This window comes from Arachis hypogaea, chromosome 4 (genome assembly GCF_003086295.3).
Source record: "Arachis hypogaea cultivar Tifrunner chromosome 4, arahy.Tifrunner.gnm2.J5K5, whole genome shotgun sequence".
Taxonomy (NCBI): domain Eukaryota; kingdom Viridiplantae; phylum Streptophyta; class Magnoliopsida; order Fabales; family Fabaceae; genus Arachis; species Arachis hypogaea.
In genome coordinates this window covers 102,207,927-102,229,268 of record NC_092039.1, presented here as the reverse complement: position 1 = coordinate 102,229,268, position 21,342 = coordinate 102,207,927, and the positions used below count along the sequence as shown (strand labels likewise).

The 21,342-nt window shown below is 40.3% G+C and overlaps 3 non-coding genes across 3 annotated transcripts; 2 read left to right on the top strand and 1 right to left on the bottom strand.

The window, feature by feature from the left end:
• Positions 1-1,519: 1,519 nt before the first annotated feature.
• LOC112799026 (small nucleolar RNA R71) lies at positions 1,520-1,627 on the bottom strand. The gene has a single exon (XR_003200615.1). It is a non-coding gene; the product is annotated as a small nucleolar RNA R71 (small nucleolar RNA).
• Positions 1,628-8,614: 6,987 nt separating this feature from the next.
• Positions 8,615-8,722, top strand: LOC112798771 (small nucleolar RNA R71). Its single transcript, XR_003200368.1, has one exon. It is a non-coding gene; the product is annotated as a small nucleolar RNA R71 (small nucleolar RNA).
• A 9,592-nt stretch (positions 8,723-18,314) lies between these two features.
• On the top strand, positions 18,315-18,422 carry LOC112799364 (small nucleolar RNA R71). Its single transcript, XR_003200941.1, has one exon. It is a non-coding gene; the product is annotated as a small nucleolar RNA R71 (small nucleolar RNA).
• Positions 18,423-21,342: the final 2,920 nt, after the last annotated feature.

The following is a 21,342-nucleotide window of genomic DNA, read 5'->3' as shown; positions in this document are numbered from 1 at the left end:
TGTCAGTAGTATACAAACTGCTAAGTTTGGTGTCTTGCATGCATTTTCATTTGATTCTTGTTGCATTTTGGTTTGTCCTTATTATTAAAAATCCAAAAATATTTTTAATTTGTGTCTTTTCAAGTCAATAATACAGAGAATTGAAGATTCAGAACATACAGCAGAGGAATTGCACAGAAAAAGCTGGGCGTTCAAAACGCCCAGTGAAGAAGGACAGACTGGCGTTTAAACGCCAGCCAGGGTACCTGGTTGGGCGTTTAACGCCCAAAAGGGTAGCATTTTGGGCGTTAAACGCCAGAATGTATACCATTCTGGGCATTTAACGCCAGGATGGCTAGGGGAGGAAGATTTTGTTTTCAAATCAGATTTTTTCTAAGTTTTCAAAATCTTTTCAAAATCAAATCTTTTTCAAATCAATTTTCAATCAAATCTTTTTCAAAATTAACTCCTTTCCTTTTTCAAAGATACTTACTATCAATTAATGATTTGATTCAACATTTCAAGTATGTTGCCTTTTCTGTTGAGAAAGGTTTAATGATTGAATCATATCTTTTCTTGTTAGTCAAGTTTTTAATTTTCAAATCAAATCTTTTTAAAATTGTTTTCAAATCATATCTTTTTAATCATATTTTTTTTCAAAATAAGCTTTCAATCAAATCTTTTTGATTTCTAATTTCAAAATCTTTTTCAAAAATCACTTGATTTCTTTTCCATTTTCATTTTCGAAAATTAAGTGATGTTTTTCAAAAATGTTTTCAAATTTCCCACTTAATTTTCGAAAATCACTTCCCTCCTTCTCACATCCTTCAATTTATGGACTAACACTATCCCTTAAGGCAAAATTCGAACTCTATCTTCTTTGTTAAGTTCGAATTTTCCACTTCTGTCTTCTACTCTTCTTTTCCTCTGACACCTAAAGGCATCTCTATACTGTGACATAGAGGATTCCACATTTTCTTGTTCTCCTCTCTATCTTATGAGCAGGAGCAAGGACAAAGGCATTCTTGTTGAGGCTGATCCTGAACCTGAAAGGACCTTGAAGAGAAAGCTAAGAGAAGCCAAAGCACAACTCTCTTTAGAGCACCTGACCGAATTCTTCAAGGAAGAAGAACACATGGCAGCCGAAAACAACAACAATACCAACAATGCAAGGAAGGTGCTGGGTGACTTTACTGCACCTACTCCCGACTTCTATGGGAGAAGCATCTCTATCCCTGCCATTGGAGCAAACAACTTTGAGCTTAAGCCTCAATTAGTTTCTCTAATGCAACAGAATTGCAAGTTCCACGGACTTCCAATGGAAGATCCTCATCAGTTTTTAGCTGAGTTCTTGCAAATCTGTGACACAGTCAAGACTAATGGGGTTGACCCTGAGGTCTACAGACTGATGCTATTCCCTTTTGCTGTAAGAGACAGAGCTAGAACATGGTTGGACTCTCAACCTAAAGAAAGCCTGGACTCTTGGGAAAAGCTAGTCAATGCCTTCTTGGCAAAGTTCTTTCCACCTCAAAAATTGAGTAAGCTTAGAGTGGAAGTCCAAACCTTCAGACAGAAGGAAGGAGAATCCCTCTATGAAGCTTGGGAAAGATACAAACAATTGATCAGAAAGTGTCCCACTGATATGCTTTCTGAATGGAGCATCATAGGTATTCTCTATGATGGTCTCTCTGAACTGTCCAAGATGTCCTTGGATAGCTCTTCTGGAGGATCTCTTCATCTGAAGAAGACGCCTACTGAAGCTCAAGAACTGATTGAAATGGTTGCAAATAACCAATTCATGTACACTTCTGAAAGAAATCCTGTGAACAATGGGACTAGTCAGAAGAAAGGAGTTCTTGAGATTGACACTCTGAATGCCATATTGGCTCAGAATAAAATATTGACTCAACAAGTCAATATGATTTCTCAAAGTCTGTCTGGGATGCAAAATGCACCAAGCAGTACTAAGGAAGCTTCATCTGAGGAAGAAGCTTATGATCCTGAGAACCCTTCAATAGAAGAGGTGAATTACATGGGAGAACCCTATGGAAACACCTACAATCCTTCATGGAGGAATCATCCAAATCTTTCATGGAAGGATCAACAGAGACCCCAACAAGGTTTCAATAACAATAATGGTGGAAGAAACAGGTTTAGCAATAGCAAGCCTTTTCCATCATCTTCTCAGCAACAGACAGAGAGTTCCAAGCAGAATAATTCTGACTTGGCAACCATGGTCTCTGATCTAATCAAAACCACTCAAAGTTTCATGACTGAAACTAGATCTTCCATTAGGAATCTGGAAGGACAAGTGGGTCAGCTGAGCAAGAAAATTACTGAACTCCCTCCGAGTACTCTTCCAAGCAACACAGAAGAAAATCCAAAAGGAGAGTGCAAGGCCATCAATATGGCCGAATTCTGGGAGGAAGAAGAGGCAGTGAACGCCACTGAGGAAGGCCTCACTGGGCGTCCACTGACCTCCAATGAGTTCCCCAATGAGGAACCTTGGGAATCTGAGGCTCAAACTGAGACCATAGAGATTCCATTGGACTTACTCCTGCCATTCATGAGCTCTGATGAGTATTCTTCCTCTGAAGAGGATGAGTATGTCACTGAAGAGCAAGTTGCTAAATACCTTGGAGCAATCATGAAGCTAAATGACAAGTTATTTGGAAATGAGACTTGGGAGGATGAATCCCCTTTGCTCACCAAAGAACTGAATGACTTGGCTAGGCAGAAACTACCTCAAAAGAGGCAGGACCCTGGGAAGTTTTCTATACCTTGTACCATAGGCACCATGACCTTCAAGAAGGCCTTGTGTGACTTAGGATCAAGTGTAAACCTCATGCCCTTCTCTGTAATGGAGAAGTTAGGAATTTTAGAGGTGCAAGCTGCAAAAATCTCACTAGAGATGGCAGACAACTCAAGAAAACAAGCCTATGGACTTGTAGAGGATGTTCTTGTTAAAGTTGAAGACCATTACATCCCTACTGATTTCATAGTCCTAGAGACTGGGAAGTGCATGGATGAATCCATCATCCTTGGCAGACCCTTCCTGGCCACAGCAAAGGCTGTGATTGATGTTGATAGAGGAGAGTTGATCATTCAAGTGAATGAAGAATCCTTGGTGTTTAAGGCCCAAGGATATCCCTCTGTCATCATGGAGAGAAAGCATGAAGAGCTTCTCTCAAAACAGAGCCAAACAGAGCCCCTTCAGTCAAACTCTAAGTTTGGTGTTGGGAGGCCACAACCAAACTCTAAGTTTGGTGTTGAACCCCCACATTCAAACTCTAAGTTTGGTGTTGGGAGGGTCCAACACGGTTCTGAGCACTTCTGAGGCTCCATGAGAGTCCTCTGTCAAGCTAATGACATTAAAGAAGCACTTGTTGGGAGGCAACCCAATGTTTTATAATTAATTATTTTCTTTTGTTATTTTATCTTTTTTGTAGGTTGATGATCATAAGAAGTCACAAAAACAATGAAAAAAGCAAAAACAGAATGAAAAACAGGAAGAAAAACAGCACACCCTGGAGGAAGATGCTGCTGGCGTTTAAACGCCAGTCAGCCTAGCAGTTGGGCGTTTAACGCCCAGTCTGGCACCCATCTGGGCGTTTAACGCCAGAAAGGGGCACCAGACTGGCGTTAAACGCCAGTAAAGGGCAAGAACCTGGCGTTAAACGCCAGGAATGGGCACCAGCCCGGCGTTTAACGCCAGAAATGGCTCAAAACGTGGATTTTGATGCCATTTGGTGCAGGGATGCCTTTTCCTTGACACTACAGGATCTGTGGACCCCACAGGACCCTACCATCACTCTCTCTCTTCTTCCCCCATTCACCAATCACCTCAACACCTCTTCCCCAACAAACCCATCACCAAGAAAAGGATGGAGTACACAAGAGATCCTACTCATCATGAGATTCCTGAGATACCTCAAGGGATGCACTTTCCTCCACAAAACTATTGGGAGCAACTAAACACCTCCCTAGGAGAGTTAAGTTCCAACATGGGACAACTAAGGGTAGAGCATCAAGAACACTCCATCATCCTTCATGAGATTAGAGAAGATCAAAGAATCATGAGGGAGGAGCAACAAAGACAAGGAAGAGACATTGAGGAGCTCAAGCACTCCATAGGATCTTCAAGAGCAAGGAAGAGCCGCCATCACTAAGGTGGACCCGTTCCTTGATTTCCTTGTTCTTTATTCTTCTGTTTTTCGAAAATTTATGCTTATGTTTATCTATGTTTGTGTCTTATGATCATTAGTGTCTTAGTGTCTATGCCTTAAAGCTATGAATATGAATCCATCACCTTTCTTAAATGAAAACTGTTTTTATTACAAAAGAACAAGAAGTACAGGATTTCAAATTCATCTTTAAAACTAGCTTAATTAGATTGATGTGGTGACAATACTTTTTGTTTTCTGAATGTATGCTTAAACAGTGCATATGTCTTTTGAATTTGTGGTTCATGAATGTTAAAATTGTTGGCTCTTGAAAGAATGATGAAAAAGGAGACATGTTACTGAGGATCTGAAAAATCATAAAAATGATTCTTGAAGCAAGAAAAAGCAGTGAATACAAAAAAAAAAAAAGAGAGAAGGAGAAAAACGAAAAAAAAGGGGGAGAAAAAGAAAAGAAAGAAATAAAGTTGTGATCCAAGGCAATAAGAGTGTGCTTAAGAACCTTGGACACCTCCAATTGGGGACTTTAGCAAAGCTGAGTCACAATCTGAAAAGGTTCACCCAATTATGTGTCTGTGGCATGTATGTATCCGGTGGTAATACTGGAAGACAGAGTGCTTTGGGCCACGGCCAAGACTCATAAAGTAGCTATGTTCAAGAATCATCATACTTAACTAGGAGAATCAATAACACTATCTGGATTCTGAGTTCCTAAAGAAGCCAATCATTCTGAATTTCAAAGGATAAAGTGAGATGCCAAATCTGTTCGGAGGCAAAAAGCTACTAGTCCCGCTCATCTAATTTGGAGCTTAGTTTCATTGATAATTTGGAGTCTATAGTATATTCTCTTCTTTTTATCTTATTTGATTTTCAGTTGCTTGGGGACAAGCAACAATTTAAGTTTGGTGTTGTGATGAGCGGATAATTTGTATACTTTTTGGCATTGTTTTTAGTATGTTTTTGATATGATATAGTTAGTTTTTGGTATATTTTTATTAGTTTTTAGTTAAAATTCACTTTTCTGGACTTTACTATGAGTTTGTGTGTTTTTCTGTGATTTCAGGTATTTTCTGGCTGAAATTGAGGGACCTGAGCAAAAATCTGATTCTGAGACCAAAAAGGACTGCAGATGCTGTTGGATTCTGACCTCCCTGCACTCGAAGTGGATTTTCTGGAGCTACAGAAGCCCAATTGGCGCGCTCTCAACGGCGTTAGAAAGTAGACATCCTGGGCTTTCCAGCAATATATGATAGTCCATACTTTGCCCAAGATTTGATGGCCCAAACCGGCGTTCAAAGTCACCTCAAGAAATCCCAGCGTTAAACGCTGGAACTGGCACCCAAATGGGAGTTAAACGCCCAAACTGGCACCAAAGCTGGCGTTTAACTCCAAGGAGAGTCTCTACACGAAATTTGCTTCATTGCTCAGCCCAAGCACACACCAAGTGGGCCCGGAAAAGGATTTTTATGTCTTTTACTCATTTCTGTACACCTTAGGCTACTAGTTTCATATAAGTAGGACCTTTTATGATTGTATAGATATATCGGGGTAGCTATCTTCATTTTTATGCTATCTTAGATCTTTGGGAGGCTGGCCATTCGGCCATGCCTAGACCTTATGCTTATGTATTTTCAACGGTGGAGTTTCTACACACCATAGATTAAGGTGTGGAGCTCTGCTGTACCTCGAGTATTAATGCAATTACTATTGTTCTTCCATTCAATTCCGCTTGTTCTTTATCTAAGATATCACTTGTTCTTCAACTTGATGGAGGTGATGATTGACGCCCATCATCATTCTCACCCATGAACAAAGTGACTGACAACCACTCTTGTTCTACTAGCATTCGAGGCTCTAGTGAATATCTCTTGGATTCCTGATTGCACGATGCATGGTTGATCGCCTGACAACCGAGTGCTCGCCTGACAAACGAGCCAACCATTCTGTGAGATCAGAGTCTTCGTGGTATAGGCAAGAACTGATGGCGGCACTCAAGAGAATCCGGAAGGTCTAACCTTGTCTGTGGTATTCTGAGTAGGATTCAATGACTGAATGACTGTGACGTGCTTCAAACCTGTAACTTACTGGGCGTTAGTGACAGACGCAAAAGAATCATTGGATTCTATTCTAGTAGGGGAGGGAACCACACCGGTGATTGGCAGCACTGTGACAGAGTGTGTGCATTAGCTTTCACTGCGAGGATGGGAGGTAGCTGCTGACAACAGTGAGACCCTACACGAGTTTGCCATGGAAAGGAGGAAGAAGGATTGGATGAAGACAGTAGGAAAGCAGAGAGACGGAAGGGAAGGCATCTTCATGCGCTTATCTGAAGTTCCTACCAATAAATTACATAAGTATCTCTATCTTTATCTTTATGTTATTTTCGTTCATCACCATTATCATTTGAGTTTGCCTGACTAAGATTTACAAGATGACCATAGCTTGCTTCAATACTAACAATCTCCGTGGGATCGACCCTTACTCACGTAAGGTTTATTACTTGGACGACCCAGTGCACTTGCTGGTTAGTTGTGCGAAGTTGTGTAATGCCATGGTATTGAGCCACCAAGTTCTTGGAGCCATTACCGGGGATTATGAGAGTTGTGAAAAAGTATAGTTCACAATTTCGCGCACCAATCATCAACTTGTAAAAAACATAAAATAACAAAGGAAAAATAGATAAATATAACATTGGGTTGCCTCCCAACAAGCGCTTCTTTAATGTCAGTAGCTTGACAGTGGGCTCTCATGGAGCCTCACAGATGTCCAGAGCAATGTTGGAACCTCCCAACACCAAACTTAGAGTTTGAATGTGGGGGTTCAACACCAAACTTAGAAGTTGGTTGTGGCCTCCCAACACCAAACTTAGAGTTTGACTGTGGGGGCTCTGTTTGACTCTGTTTTGAGAGAAGCTCTTCATGCTTCCTCTCCATGGTTACAGAGGGATATCCTTGAGCCTTAAACACAAAGGATTCTTCATTCACTTGAATGATCAATTCTCCTCTGTCAACATCAATCACAGCCTTTGCTGTGGCTAAGAAGGGTCTGCCAAGGATGATGGATTCATCCATGCACTTTCCAGTCTCTAGGACTATGAAATTAGCAGGGATGTAATTGTCTTCAACTTTTACCAAAACATCCTCTACAAGTCCATAAGCTTGTTTTCTTGAATTGTCTGTCATCTCTAGTGAGATTCGTGCAGCTTGTACCTCAAAGATCCCTAGCTTCTCCATTACAGAGAGAGGCATGAGGTTTATGCTTGACCCTAGGTCACACAGAGCCTTCTTGAAGGTCATGGTGCCTACTGTACAAGGTATTGAGAACTTCCCAGGGTCCTGTCTCTTTTGAGGTAATATTTGCCTAGTCAAGTCATCCAGTTCTTTGGTGAGGAAAGGGGGTTCATCCTCCCAAGTCTCATTACCAAATAACTTGTCATTTAGCTTCATGATTGCTCCAAGGTATTTAGCAACTTGCTCTTCACTGACATCTTCATCCTCTTCAGAGGAAGAATACTCATCAGAGCTCATGAATGGCAGAAGTAAATCCAATGGAATCTCTATGGTCTCAGTGTGAGCCACAGATTCCCATGGTTCCTCATTAGGGAACTCATTGGAGGCCAGTGGACGACCATTGAGGTCTTCCTCAGTGGCGCTCACTGCCTCTTTCTCCTCTCTAAATTCAGACATGTAGGTCATGTTAATGGCCTTGCACTCTCCTTTTGGATTCTCTTCTGTATTACTTGGAAGAGTACTAGGAGGGAGTTCAGTAACTTTCTTGCTCAGCTGACCCACTTGTGCCTCCAAGTTTCTAATGGAGAATCTTGTTTCAGTCATGAAACTTTGAGTGGTTTTGATTAGATCAGAGACCATGGTTGCTAAGTCAGAGTGGCTCTGGTTAGGATTCTCTGTCTGTTGCTGAGAAGATGATGGAAAAGGCTTGCCATTGCTATACCTGTTTCTTCCACCATTATTGTTGTTGAAACCTTGTTGAGGTCTCTGTTGATCCTTCCATGAGAGATTTGGATGATTTCTCCATGAAGGATTATAGGTGTTTCCATAGGGTTCTCCCATGTAATTCACCTCTTCCATTGAAGGGTTCTCAGGATCATAATCTTCTTCTTCAGATGAAGCGTCCTTAGTACTGCCTGGTGCAGCTTGCATTCCAGACAGACTTTGAGAAATCATATTGACTTGCTGAGTCAATATTTTGTTCTGAGCCAATATAGCATTCAGAGTATCAATCTCAAGAACTCCTTTCTTCTGATTCGTCCCATTGTTCACAGGATTCCTTTCAGAAGTGTACATGAATTGGTTATTTACAACCATTTCAATGAGTTCTTGAGTTTCTGCAGGCGTTTTCTTCAGATTAAGAGATCCTCCAGCAGAGCTATCCAATGACATCTTGGACAGTTCAGACAGACCATCATAGAAGATACCTATGATGCTCCACTCAGAAAGCATGTCAGAAGGACACTTTCTGATCAATTGTTTATATCTTTCCCAAGCTTCATAGAGGGATTCACCTTCCTTCTGTCTGAAGGTTTGGACTTCCACTCTAAGCTTACTCAATTTTTGAGGTGGAAAGAACTTTGCCAAGAAGGCATTGACTAACTTTTCCCAAGAGTTCAGGCTTTCTTTAGGTTGAGAGTCCAACCATATCCGTGCTCTGTCTCTTACAGCAAAAGGGAATAGCATAAGTCTGTAGACCTCAGGGTCAACCCCATTGGTCTTGACAGTGTCACAGATTTGCAAGAATTCAGCTAAAAACTAATGAGGATCTTCCAATGGAAGTCCATGGAACTTGCAATTCTGTTGCATTAGAGAAACTAATTGAGGCTTAAGCTCAAAGTTGTTTGCTCCAATAGCAGGGATAGAGATACTTCTCCCATAGAAGTCAGGAGTAGGTGCAGTAAAGTCACCCAGCACCTTCCTTGCATTGTTGGCATTGTTGTTGTTTTTGGCTGCCATGTCTTCTTCTTTGAAGAATTCTGCTAGGTCCTCTACAGAGAGTTGTGCTTTAGCTTCTCTTAGCTTTCGCTTTAAGGTCCTTTCAGGTTCAGGGTCAGACTCAACAAGAATGCTTTTGTCTTTGCTCCTGCTCATATGAAAGAGAAAAAAGCAAGAAAATATGGAATCCTCTATGTCACAGTATAGAGATTCCTTGAGGTGTCAGAGGAAAAGAAAAATAGAAGGAAGAGATAGAAGAATTCGAACTTAGAAAGATGGAGTTCGAATTGTACATGTTAGTCCATAAATAGAAGGATGTGAGAAGAGGGGAAGAAATTTTCGAAAATAAATTTAAAAAGATTTTAAAAACATTTTGAAAAATTGAAGAATGATTTTCGAAAAATATGATTGGAGATAAAGTGTTTTTTTTGAAAACGATTTTGAAATTAGAAGTCAAAAAGATATGATTGAAAACTTATTTTGAAAAAGATGTGATTAAAAAGATATGATTGAAAATATATAGTTTTAAAAAGATATGATTGAAAAACAATTTAAAAAGATTTGATTTTTAAAATCAATGACTTGGCTAACAAGAAAAGATATGATTCAAACATTAAACCTTTCTCAACAGAAAAGGCAACATACTTGAAATGTTGAATCAAATCATTAATTGTTAGCAAGTATTTTTGAAAATGGAAATAAATTGATTTTGAAAATATATGATTGAAAAGATATGATTTGAAAAAGATTTGATTTTGAAAAATTATGGAAACTTGAAAAAAATTTGCATTAAAAACAAAATCTTCCCTCTTGTGCCATCCTGGCGTTAAACGCCCAGAATGATATCCATTCTGACGTTTAATGCCCAAAATGCTACCCTTTTGGGCGTTAAACAGCATTTTGGGCGTTAAACACCCAGCCAGGCACCCTGGCTGGCGTTTAAACGCCAGTTTTCCTTCTTCACTGGGCGTTTTGAACGCCCAACTTTTTCTGTGTAATTCCTCTGCTGTGTGTTCTGAATCTTCAATTCTCTGCATTATTGACTTGAAAAGACACAAATTAAAATTTTTTTTGGATTTTTAATGATGAGGAAAAATCAAAATGCAACTAAAATCAAATAAACAATGCATGCAAGACACCAAACTTAGAAGTTTGTATACTACTGACACTAACAAATTGAGAATGCATATGAGAAACAACAAAACACACAAAACAAGAGAATTTAAAGATCAGAGCAAGTAAATCATCAAGAACAACTTGAAGATCAATGAAGACACATGATAAATGCAAGAAAAATAGAAATATGCAATTGACCCCAAACTTAAAATGAGACACTAGACTCAAACAAGAAATATTTTTGGTTTTTATGATTTTGTAATTTTTTTGGTTTTTTTTTTCGAAAATTATATGGAGAAGAAAATAAAGAGATTCAAAATTTTTAATAAGAATTCCAGGAACCATGCAATGTTAGTCTAAAGCTTTAGTCTAAAGGAATTAGACATGGCTAGCCAAGCTTCAGCAGGACATTGCATTCAAGAGCTAAATTGATGAAGATCAATCAGCTTTGGTGATGATAAGAACATCACCTTGAAACACTAGAATTCATTCTTAAAAATTCTGAAAAATACCTAATCTAAGCAACAAGATGAACCGTCAGTTGTCCAAACTCAAACAATCCCCGGCAATGGCGCCAAAAACTTGGTGCACGAAATTATGATCATCAATGGCGCCATCAACATGGGACGCTCAATTGCAATCTCAACACTTTATCACAACTTTGCACAACTAACCAGCAAGTGCACTGGGTCGTCCAAGTAATAAACCTTACGCGAGTAAGGGTCGATCCCACGGAGATTGTTGGTATGAAGCAAGCTATGGTCATCTTGTAACTCTCAGTCAGGCGGATTCAAATGATTTTGGAGGATTAATGATTAAAAGATAAATAAAACATAAAATAAAGATAGAGATACTTATGTAATTCATTGGTGAGAATTTCAGATAAGCGTATGGAGATGCTTTGTCCCTTCCGTCTCTCTGCTTTCCTACTGTCTTCATCCAATCCTTCTTACTCCTTTCCATGGCAAGCTGTATGTTGGGCATCACTGTTGTCAATAGCTACAGTCCCGTCCTCTCAGTGAAAATGTTCAACGCGCTCTGTCACAGCACGGCTATTCAGCTGTCAGTTCTCGATCATGTCGGAATAGAATCCAGTGATTCTTTTGCGTCTGTCACTAACGCCCCACAATCGCGAGTTTGAAGCTCGTCATAGTCATTCAATCCTTGAATCCTACTCAGAATACCACAGACAAGGTTTAGACCTTCCGGATTCTCTTGAATTCCGCCATCAATGCTAGCTTATACCACGAAGATTCCGATTAAGAAATCCAAGAGATAAACATTCAAGCCTTGTTTGCTTGTAAAACGGAAGTGGTTGTCAGGCACGCGTTCATAAGTGAGAATGATGATGAGCGTCACATAATCATCACATTCATCATGTTCTTGGGTGCGAATGAATATCTTAGAACAAGAATAAGCTGAATTGAATAGAAGAACAATAGTAATTACATTAATACTCGAGGTACAGCAGAGCTCCACACCTTAATCTATGGTGTGTAAAAACTCCACCGTTGAAAATACATAAGAACAAGGTCTAGGCATGGCTGAGAAGCCAGCTCCCATAATCTAAGAACTAGACGTCCAAAGATGATCTAGAGATCTAAAGTGATCAAAAGATGTATAACACAATAGCAAAAGGTCCTATTTGTAGAGAACTAGTAGCTTAGGGTTTACAAAGATGAGTAAATGACATAAAAATCTACTTCCGGGCCCACTTGGTGTGTGCTTGGGCTGAGCATTGAAGCTTTTTCATGTAGAGACTTTTCTTGGAGTTAAACGCCAGTGGTGCGCGAAATTGTGAACAATACTTTTCACAACTCTCATAATCCCTAGTAATGGCCCCAAAAACTTGGTGCTCACTACCATGGCATAAACACAACTTCGCACAACTAACCAGCAAGTGTACTGGGTCGTCCAAGTAATAAACCTTACGCGAGTAAGGGTCGATCCCACAGAGATTGTTGGTATGAAGCAAGCTATGGTCACCTTGTAAATCTTAGTCAGGCAAACTCAAATGGGTATAGTGATAAACGCATAAAACATAGAGATAAAGATAGAGATACTTATGTAATTCATTGGTAGGAACTTCAGATAAGCGCATGAAGATGCCTTCCCTTCCATCTCTCTGCTTTCCTAATGTCTTCATCCAATCCTTCTTACTCTTTTCCATGGCAAGCTTATGCAAGGGTTTCACCGTTGTCAGTGGCTACCTCCCATCCTCTCAGTGAAAATGTTCCTATGCTCTGTCACAGCATGGCTAATCATCTGTCGGTTCTCGGTCAGGCTGGAATAGAATCCAGTGATTCTTTTGCGTCTGTCACTAACGCCCCGCCTGCTAGGAGTTTGAAGCACGTCACAGTCATTCAATCATTGAATCCTACTCAGAATACCACAGACAAGGTTAGACCTTCCGGATTCTCTTGAATGCCGCCATCAGTTCTAGCCTATACCACGAAGACTCTGATCTCACGGAATGGTTGGCTCGGTTGTCAGGCGAGCACTCGGTTGTCAGGAGATCAACCATGCATCGTGCAATCAGGAATCCAAGAGATATTCACCCAATCGAAGGTAGAACGGAGGTGGTTGTCAGTCACACGTTCATAGGTGAGAATGATGATGAGTGTCACGGATCATCACATTCATCAAGTTGAAGAACAAGTGATATCTTAGAACAAGAACAAGCGGAATTGAATAGAAGAACAATAGTAATTGCATTAATACTCGAGGTACAGCAGAGCTCCACACCTTAATCTATGCTGTGTAGAAACTCCACCGTTGAAAATACATAAGAACAAGGTCTAGGCATGGCCGTGAGGCCAGCCTCCCAATGATCTAAGAACTAGACGTCCAAAGATGATCTAGAGATCTAAAGTGATCAAAAGATGTAAATACAATAGTAAAAGGTCCTACTTATAGAAAACTAGTAGCCTAAGGTTTACAGAAATGAGTAAATGACATAAAAATCCACTTCCGGGCCCACTTGGTGTGTGCTTGGGCTGAGCAATGAAGCATTTTCGTGCAGAGACTTCTCTTGGAGTTAAACGCCAGCTTTTATGCCAGTTTGGGCGTTTAACTCCCATTTTGGTGCCAGTTCCAGCGTTTAACGCTGGAATTCCTGAGGGTAACTTTGAACGCCGGTTTGGGCCATCAAATCTTGGGAAAAGTATGGACTATCATATATTGCTGGAAAGCCCAGGATGTCTACTTTCCAACGCCGTTGAGAGCGCGCCAATTGGGCTTCTGTAGCTCCAGAAAATCCACTTCAAGTGCAGGGAGGTCAGAATCCAACAGCATCTGCAGTCCTTTTCAGTCTCTGAATCAGATTTTTGCTCAGGTCCCTCAATTTCAGCCAGAAAATACCTGAAATCACAGAAAAACACACAAACTCATAGTAAAGTCCAGAAAAGTGAATTTTAACTAAAAACTAATAAAAATATACTAAAAACTAACTAGATCATACCAAAAACATACTAAAAACAATGCCAAAAAGCGTACAAATTATCCGCTCATCACAACACCAAACTTAAATTGTTGCTTGTCCTCAAGCAACTGAAAATCAAATAAGATAAAAAGAAGAGAATATGCAATGAATTCCAAAAACATCTATGAAGATCAGTATTAATTAGATGAGCGGGGCTTTTAGCTTTTTGCCTCTGAACAGTTTTGGCATCTCACTCTATCCTTTGAAATTCAGAATGATTGGCTTCTTTAGGAACTTAGAATCCAGATAGTGTTATTGATTCTCCTAGTAGAGTATGATGATTCTTGAACAAAGCTACTTATTGAGTCTTGGCTGTGGCCCAAAGCACTCTGTCTTCCAGTATTACCACCGGATACATACATGCCACAGACACATAATTGGGTGAACCTTTTCAGATTGTGACTCAGCTTTGCTAGAGTCCCCAATTAGAGGTGTCCAGGGTTCTTAAGCACACTCTTTTTGCCTTGGATCACAACTTTATTATTTTTTTTCGTTTTTCTTCTCTTTTTTTTTTTGAATAGAAATGCTTTTCTTGCTTCAAGAATCATTTTAATGGTTTTTCAGATCCTCAGTAACATGTCTCCTTTTTCATCATTCTTTCAAGAGCCAACATTCATGAACCACAAATTCAAGATACATATGCACTGTTTAAGCATACATTCAGAAGACAAAAGTAATGCCACCACATCAAAATAATTAAACTGTTATAAAATTCAAAATTCATGCAATTCTTCCTTTTTCAATTAAGCACATTTTTATTGAAGAAAGGTGATGGATTCATAGGACATTCATAACTTTAAGGCATAGACACTAAGACACTAATGATCACAAGACACAAACATAGATAAACATAAACACTAAAATTCGAAAAAAACAGAAGAATAAAGAACAAGGAAATCAAGGAACGGGTCCACCTTAGTGATGGCGGCTCTTTCTTCCTCTTGAAGACCCTATGGAGTGCTTGAGCTCCTCAATGTCTCTTCCTTGTCTTTGTTGCTCCTCCCTCATGATTCTTTGATCTTCTCTAATTTCATGGAGGATGATGGAGTGTTCTTGATGCTCCATCCTTAGTTGTCCCATGTTGGAACTCAATTCTCCTAGGGAGGTGTTTAGTTGCTCCCAATAGTTTTGTGGAGGGAAGTGCATCCCTTGAGGAATCTCAGGGATCTCATGATGAGTGGGGTCTCTTATGTGCTCCATCCTCTTCTTAGTGATGGGCTTGTCCTCATCAATGGGGATGTCTCCCTATATGTCAACTCCAACTGAATAACAGAGGTGACAAATGAGATGAGGAAAGGCTAACCTTGCCAAGGTAGAGGACTTGTCCGCCACCTTATAAAGTTCTTGAGCTATAACCTCATGAACTTCTATTCCTTCTCCAATCATGATGCTATGAATCATGATAGCCCGGTCTATGCTAACTTCGGACCGGTTGCTAGTGGGAATGATTGAGCGTTGGATAAACTCCAACCATCCTCTAGCCACGGGTTTGAGGTCATGCCTTCTGAATTGAACCGGCTTCCCTCTTGAATCTCTCTTCCATTGGGCGCCCTCTTCACATATGACTGTGAGGACTTGGTCCAACCTTTGATCAAAGTTGACCCTTCTAGTGTAAGGGTGTTCATCTCCTTGCATCATAGGCAAGTTGAATGCCAACCTTACACTTTCCGGACTGAAATCCAAGTATTTCCCCCGAACCATAGTAAGATAATTCTTTGGATCCGGGTTCACACTTTGATCATGGTTCTTGGTGATCCATGCATTGGCATAGAACTCTTAAACCATCAAGATTCCGACTTGTTGAATGGGGTTGGTAAGAACTTCCCACCCTCTTCTTCGGATCTCATGTCGGATCTCCAGATATTCACTCTTTTTGAGTGAAAAAGGAATCTCGGGGATCACCTTCTTCAAGGCCACAACTTCATAGAAGTGGTCTTGATGCACCCTTGAGATGAATCTTTCCATCTCCCATGACTCGGAGGTGGAAGCTTTTGCCTTCCCTTTCCTCTTTCTAGAGGTTTCTCCGGCCTTGGATGCCATAAATGGTTATGGAAAAACAAAAAGCAATGCTTTTACCACACCAAACTTAAAAGGTTTGCTCGTCCTCGAGCAAAAGAAGGAAGAAGAGAGGAGAAGAAGAAGAAATGAGGAGAAAGGGAATGGCTTTGTGTTCGGCCAAAGGGGAGAGAAATGGTGTTTAGGTTGTGTGGAAAGGAAGGAGTGAAGGAGGGTTTATATAGGAGAGGGGGAAGGGTAGGGTTCGGTCATTTGAGGGTGGGTTTGGGTGGGAAAGTGGTTTGAATTTGAATGGTGAGGTAGGTGGGGTTTTATGAAGGATGGATGTGAGTGGTGAAGAGAAAGATAGGATTTGATAGGTGAAGGGTTTTTGGGGAAGAGGTGTTGAGGTGATTGGTGAATGGGTGAAGAAGAAGAGAGAGAGTGGTGGGGTAGGTGGGGATCCTGTGGGGTCCACAGATCCTGAGGTGTCAAGGAAAAGTCATCCCTGCACCAAATGGCAAGCAAAATCTCGTTTTGTGCCAATTCTGGCGTTAAACGCTGGGCTGGTGCCTATTTCTGGCGTTTAACGCCAGCTTCTTGCCCTTTTCTGGCGTTTAACGCCAGTCTGGTGCCCCTTTCTGGCGTTAAACGCCCAGAATGGTGCCAGACTGGGCGTTAAACGCCCAACAGCTAGCCTCACTGGCGTTTAAAGGCCAGTAGATGCGTCCTCCAGGGTGTGCTGTTTTTCTTCCTGTTTTTCATTCTGTTTTTGCTTTTTTCATTGATTTTGTGACTTCTTATGATCATCAACCTACAAAAAAAAGATAAAGTAACAAAAGAAAATAGATAAAATATAACATTGGGTTGCCTCCCAACAAGTGCTTCTTTAATGTCAGTAGCTTGACAGAGGACTCTCATGGAGCCTCACAGATACTCAGAGCCATGTTGGAACCTCCCAACACCAAACTTGGAGTTTGAATGTGGGGGTTCAACACCAAACTTAGAGTTTGGTTGTGGCCTCTCAACACCAAACTTAGAGTTTGACTGTGGGGGCTCTGTTTGGCTCTGCTTTGAGAGAAGCTCTTCATGCTTCCTCTCCATGATGACAGAGGGATATCCTTGGGCCTTAAACACCAAGGATTCTTCATTCACTTGAATGATCAACTCTCCTCTATCAACATCAATCACAGCCCTTGCTGTGGCTAGGAAGGGTCTGCCAAGGATGATGGATTCATCCATGCACTTCCCAGTCTCTAGGACTATGAAATCAGTAGGGATGTAATGGTCTTCAACTTTAACCAGAACATCCTCTACAAGTTCATGGGCTTGTTTTCTTGAGTTGTCTGCCATCTCTAGTGAGATTTTTGCAGCTTGTACCTCAAAGATCCCTAACTTCTCCATTACAGAGAGAGACATGAGGTTTACACTTGACCCTAAGTCACACAAGGCCTTCTTGAAGGTCATGGTGCCTATGGTACAAGGTATTGAAAACTTCCCAGGATCCTGTCTCTTTTGAGGTAGTTTCTGCCTAGACAAGTCATCCAGTTCTTTGGTGAGCAAAGGGGGTTCATCCTCCCAAGTCTCATTTCCAAATAACTTGTCATTTAGCTTCATGATTGCTCCAAGGTATTTAGCAACTTGCTCTTCAGTGACATACTCATCCTCTTCAGAGGAAGAATACTCATCAGAGCTCATGAATGGCAGAAGTAAGTCCAATAGAATCTCTATGGTCTCAGTTTGAGCCTCAGATTCCCATGGTTCCTCATTGGGGAACTCATTGGAGGCCAGTGGACGCCCAGTGAGGCCTTCCTCATTGGCGTTCACTGTCTCTTCTTCCTCCCAAAATTCGGCCATGTTGATGGCCTTGCATTCTCCTTTTGGATTTTCTTCTGTATTGCTTGGAAGAGTACTAGGAGGGAGTTCAGTAATTTTCTTGCTCAGCTGACCCACTTGTGCCTCCAAATTTCTAATGGAGGACCTTGTTTTAGTCATGAAACTTTGAGTGGTTTTGATCAGATCAGAGACCATGGTTGCTAAGTCAGAGTTATTCTGCTTAGAACTCTCTGTCTGTTGCTGAGAAGATGATGGAAAAGGCTTGCTATTGCTAAACCTGTTTCTTCCACCATTATTATTGTTGAAACCATGTTGGGGTCTCTGTTGATCCTTCCATGAGAAATTTGGATGATTTCTCCATGAAGGATTATAGGTGTTTCCATAGGGTTCTCCCATGTAATTCACCTCTTCCATTGAAGGGTTCTCAGGATCATAGGCTTCTTCCTCAGATGAAGCCTCCTTAGTACTGCTTGGTGCATTTTGCATTCCAGACAGACTTTGAGAAATCATATTGACTTGTTGAGTCAATATTTTATTCTGAGCCAATATGGCATTCAGAGTGTCAATCTCAAGAACTCCTTTCTTCTGACTAGTCCCATTGTTCACAGCATTTCTTTCAGAAGTGTACATGAATTGGTTATTTGCAACCATTTCAATCAGTTCTTGAGCTTCAGTAGGCGTCTTCTTCAGATGAAGAGATCCTCCAGCAGAGCTATCCAAAGACATTTTGGATAGTTCAGAGAGACCATCATAGAAAATACCTATGATGCTCCATTCAGAAAGCATATCAGAAGGACACTTTCTGATTAATTGTTTGTATCTTTCCCAAGCTTCATAGAGGGATTCTCCTTCCTTCTGTCTGAAGGTTTGGACTTCCACTCTAAGCTTACTCAATTTTTGAGGTGGAAAGAACTTTGCCAAGAAGGCATTGACTAGCTTTTCCCAAGAGTCCAGGCTTTCTTTAGGTTGTGAGTCCAACCATGTCCTAGCTCTGTCTCTTACAGCAAAAGGGAATAGCATAAGTCTGTAGACCTCAGGGTCAACCCCATTAGTCTTGACAGTGTCACAGATTTGCAAGAACTCAGCCAAAAACTGATGAGGATCTTCCAGTGGAAGTCCATGGAACTTGCAATTCTGTTGTATTAGAGAAACTAATTGAGGCTTAAGCTCAAAGTTGTTTGCTCCAATGGCAGGGATAGAGATGCTTCTCCCATAGAAATCGGGAGTAGGTGCAGTGAAGTCACCCAGCACCTTCCTTGCATTGTTGGCATTGTTGTTGTTTTCGGCTGCCATGTGTTCTTCTTCTTTGAAGATTTCGGTTAGGTCCTCTACAGAGAGTTGTGCTTTGGCTTCTCTTAGCTTTCTCTTCAAGGTCCTTTCAGGTTCAGGATCAGCTTCAACAAGAATGCCTTTGTCTTTGCTCCTGCTCATAAGAAAGAGAAGAGAACAAGAAAATGTGGAATCCTCTATGTCACAGTATAGAGATTCCTTGAAGTGTCAGAGGAAAAGAAAAGTAGAAGACAGAAGTAGAAAATTCGAACTTATCAAAGGAGATGGAGTTCGAGTTTTGAATTAAGGGATAGTGTTAGTCCATAAATAGAAGGATGTGAGAAGGAGGGAAGTGATTTTCGAAAATTAAGTAAAAAAAATTTTGAAAACATTTTTGAAAAACATTACTTAATTTTCGAAAATGAAAGTGGGAAAGAAATAAAGTGATTTTTGAAAAAAGATTTTGAAATTAGAAATCAAAAAGATTTGATTGAAAACTACTTTAAAAAAAATGTGATTAAGAAGTTATGATTAGTTTTAAAAAGATGTGATTGAGAAGATATGATTTGAAAAACATTTTTTAAAAAAAAAGATTTGATTTTGAGAATTAAAAACATGACTAACAAGAAAAGATATGATTCAAACATTAGACCTTTCTCAACAGAAAAGGCAACATACTTGAAATGTTGAATCAAATCATTAATTGGTAGCAAGTATCTTTGAAAATAGAAAGAAATTGATTTTGAAAAAGATTTGATTGAAAAATTGAATTGAAAAAAAAAGATTTGATTTTGAAAAACTTTGAAAACTTGAAAAAAAAATCTGATTTGAAAACAAAATCTTCCCCCTTTAGCCATCCTGGCGTTAAACGCCCAGAATGGTGCACATTCTGGCGTTTAACGCCCAAAACTATACCCTTTTGGGCGTTAAACGCCCAACCAGGTACCCTGGCTGGCGTTTAAACGCCAGTCTGTCCTTCTTCACTGGGCGTTTTGAATGCCCAGCTTTTCTGTGCAATTCCTCTGCTGTATGTTCTGAATCTTCAATTCTCTGTATTATTGACTTGAGAAGACACAAATTAAAAATATTTTTGGATTTTTAATGATAAGGATAAATTAAAATGCAACAAGAATCAAATAACAATGCATGCAAGACACCAAACTTAGCAGTTTGTATACCACTGACACTAACAAAATGAGAATGCATATGAGACACACAAAACACTCAAGTCAATTGAATTTAAAGATCAGAGCACGAAAATCATCAAGAATTACTTGAAGATTCTTAAGACACATGAATGAATGCATGCAATTGACACCAAACTTAAGATGAGACACTAGACTTAAACAAGAAATATTTTTGGATTTTATGATTTTGTAATTTTTTTTTTGCTTTTTCGAAAATTAAGTGGAAAAAGATATCAAAATTCTTAATGAGAATTCCAGGAATCAGTGCAATGCTAGTCTAAGACTCCGGTCCAGGAATTAGACATGGCTTCACAGCCAGCCAAGCTTTCAAAGAAAGTTTCGGTCTAAAACACTAGACATGGCCAATGGCCAGCCAAGCCTTAGCAGATCACTGCTCCAAAAGCAAGATTGATAAAAATCAACAAGCTCTTGTGATGATAAGTTGAAACCTCGGTCCAATGAGATTAGACATGGCTTCTCAGCCAGCCAGACTTCAACAAATCATCATGAAACTCTAGAATTCTTCTTCAAGAATTTCGAAAAAAAAAATAAATACCGAATCTAAGCAACAAGATGAACCGTCAGTTGTCCAAACTCAACAATCCCCGGCAACGGCGCCAAAAACTTGGTGCGCGAAATTGTGAACAATACTTTTCACAACTCTCATAATCCCTAGTAATGGCCCCAAAAACTTGGTGCTCACTACCATGGCATAAACACAACTTCGCACAACTAACCAGCAAGTGTACTGGGTCGTCCAAGTAATAAACCTTACGCGAGTAAGGGTCGATCCCACAGAGATTGTTGGTATGAAGCAAGCTATGGTCACCTTGTAAATCTTAGTCAGGCAAACTCAAATGGGTATAGTGATAAACGCATAAAACATAGAGATAAAGATAGAGATACTTATGTAATTCATTGGTAGGAACTTCAGATAAGCGCATGAAGATGCCTTCCCTTCCATCTCTCTGCTTTCCTACTGTCTTCATCCAATCCTTCTTACTCTTTTCCATGGCAAGCTTATGCAAGGGTTTCACCGTTGTCAGTGGCTACCTCCCATCCTCTCCGTGAAAATGTTCCTATGCTCTGTCACAGCATGGCTAATCATCTGTCGGTTCTCGGTCAGGCCGGAATAGAATCCAGTGATTCTTTTGCGTCTGTCACTAACGCCCCGCCTGCTAGGAGTTTGAAGCACGTCACAGTCATTCAATCATTGAATCCTACTCAGAATACCACAGACAAGGTTAGACCTTCCGGATTCTCTTGAATGCCGCCATCAGTTCTAGCCTATACCACGAAGACTCTGATCTCACGGAACGGTTGGCTCGGTTGTCAGGCGAGCACTCGGTTGT